Below are 2675 nucleotides of genomic sequence, written 5' to 3' on the forward strand. Positions count from 1 at the left end.
GAGTCTGAATACCAATTACAGGTACTAGTAAATGCACGTTACTAAGGACTATATAGTTCTAGGTTACTGTAACACAACGACGTTCACATGTTGATGTTTCAGCTGCCGCTTACTAGAACAACATAATACTTATCGTGCATACCTTTCCCATAACTTGTCCTTTTCAGATGCATTAGTTTCCCTTTGTCTTGGCTTCTACAGTCAGACTGGCTACTAGTAACAGCACAGTACTAATCACATATCGTTCTACAGTTTGCAGACAACTTTCACATGTTGATGTTTCAGCTTTCGCCTACTAGAAACAACATAATACTCGCTGTATACATTTGTAGTTCTCTATGTAACTTTCATGTGAAGAAGTTTCGCCAGTCTTTTTGACTGTCTCAAATCTGAGTCATGCTTAGGCTACTAGTTGCTTCATAGTACTTATCGCCTCGAGATCATTGAACAAAACTTGATTTTCACATGTTGCTGTTTCAGCTTCCGCTTACTAGAAACAACATAATACTAGTCTCATTAAGTTCCGTCTCTTTGCAATTTTCTTATGAAGAAAATTCGCCATCACAATGACTCCAGCAGTTCTTGATCAAGGAATGCAATCATTGATCAGAATGCTATTATTTGAATCGGTTCTGCTTTAAGTGTTCCAATTTTATTGGAAGCACCAACAATAGAACATCAATGTGTTCAATCGAGAGTTATATAACCCTGAATCGGACGCAGTCAACAGCCGAAGCCGAGACCGCCTTTTGCGTTAGAGAGGTCGGTAAACAAATCTTGCGATTCATACCGAATTAACACATATAGCTGTGCTCCTCTTCGTAAAGCGAGCCAAGTGATCCCCTGTTGAAGGATGTATTTGGACCAATCTAGTAGCATTTGGTTTCCAACAAGCTCTCCCAAGTTAGCTTACTTATTGGGCTTTTCAACCAATTCGGTTTGGCTACAAGCATCATCAAAGTACTAGCCACAGTTTGATCGCAAAATTCTACGACTTTCACATGTTGATGTTTCGGCTTGCGCTTAGCCTACTATAAGCAACATAATACTAGTCATATCATAGAGCGTGATCAGCTTGTGACGTTCTCATGATGAAGTTTCACCAACAGTGTCTCACTTCGAGCTTAAATCCAGCTACTAGTAACTACACAGTACTGACTGCAACGATAACTTTTATCTATACCTTTCACATGCTGCGCTTTCGGCCAGGGCCTACTAACGTCAACATAATACTCGATATAAACTTTTGTTCATGATGCAGCTTCCCCATGCAGAAGTTTTCGCCTTCAAATGCTCTCTTGGCCATATGACGTAAGAAAAGGTTACTAGTAACATCACAGTACTAGCCACAGTTTGATTGCAAAATTCTACGACTTTCACATGTTGATGTTTCGGCTTGCGCTTAGCCTACTAGAAGCAACATAATACTAGTCATATCATAGAGCGTGATCAGCTTGTGACGTTCTCATGATGAAGTTTCACCAACAGTGTCTCATTTCGAGCTTAAATCCAGCTACTAGTAACTACACAGTACTGACTGCAACGCTAACTTTTATCTATACCTTTCACATGCTGCGCTTTCGGCCAGGGCCTACTAACGTCAACATAATACTCGATATAAACTTTTGTTCATGATGCAGCTTCCCCATGCAGAAGTTTCGCCTTCAAATGCTCTCTTGGCCATATGACGTAACACAAGGTTACTAGTAACATCACAGTACTAGCCACAATTTGATCGCAAAATTCTACGACTTTCACATGTTGATGTTTCGGCTTGCGCTTAGCCTACTAGAAGCAACATAATACTAGTCATATCATGGAGCGTGATCAGCTTGTGACGTTCTCATGATGAAGTTTCACCAACAGTGTCTCATTTCGAGCTTAAATCCAGCTACTAGTAACTACACAGTACTGACTGCAACGATAACTTTTATCTATACCTTTCACATGCTGCGCTTTCGGCCAGGGCCTACTAATGTCAACATAATACTCGATATAAACTTTTGTTCATGATGCAGCTTCCCCATGCAGAAGTTTCGCCTTTCAAATGCTCTCTTGGCCATATGACGTAACACAAGGTTACTAGTAACATCACAGTACTAGCCACAATTTGATCGCAAAATTCTACGACTTTCACATGTTGATGTTTCGGCTTGCGCTTAGCCTACTAGAAGCAACATAATACTAGTCATATCATAGAGCTTGATCAGCTTGTGACATTCTCATGATGAAGTTTCACCAACAGTGTCTCATTTTGAGCTTAAATCCAGCTACTAGTAACTACACAGTACTGACTGCAACAATAACTTTTATCTATACCTTTCACATGCTGCGTTTTCGGCCAAGGCCTACTAACGTCAACATAATACTCGATATAAAATTTTGATCATGATGCAGCTTTCCCATGCAGAAGTTTCGCCTTCAAATGCTCTCTTGGCCATATGACGGAACACCAGGTTACTAGTAACATCACAGTACTAGCCACAGTTTGATTGCAAAATTCTACGACTTTCACATGTTGATGTTTCGGCTTGCGCTTAGCCTACTAGAAGCAACATAATACTAGTCATATCATAGAGCGTGATCAGCTTGTGACGTTCTCATGATGAAGTTTCACCAATAGTGTTTCATTCGAATTGGTTCTGCTTTAAGCTCTCCAATTGTTTTGGATGAAC

The 2675-nt window shown here is 40.2% G+C and overlaps 1 pseudogene; it reads right to left on the reverse strand.

The window, feature by feature from the left end:
- Positions 1-703: 703 nt before the first annotated feature.
- Positions 704-855, reverse strand: LOC142358322 (5.8S ribosomal RNA; annotated as a pseudogene).
- Positions 856-2675: the final 1820 nt, after the last annotated feature.

This window comes from Convolutriloba macropyga, unplaced genomic scaffold, assembly GCF_964194025.1.
Source record: "Convolutriloba macropyga unplaced genomic scaffold, txConMacr16.3 SCAFFOLD_1229, whole genome shotgun sequence".
Classification (NCBI taxonomy): domain Eukaryota; kingdom Metazoa; phylum Xenacoelomorpha; order Acoela; family Convolutidae; genus Convolutriloba; species Convolutriloba macropyga.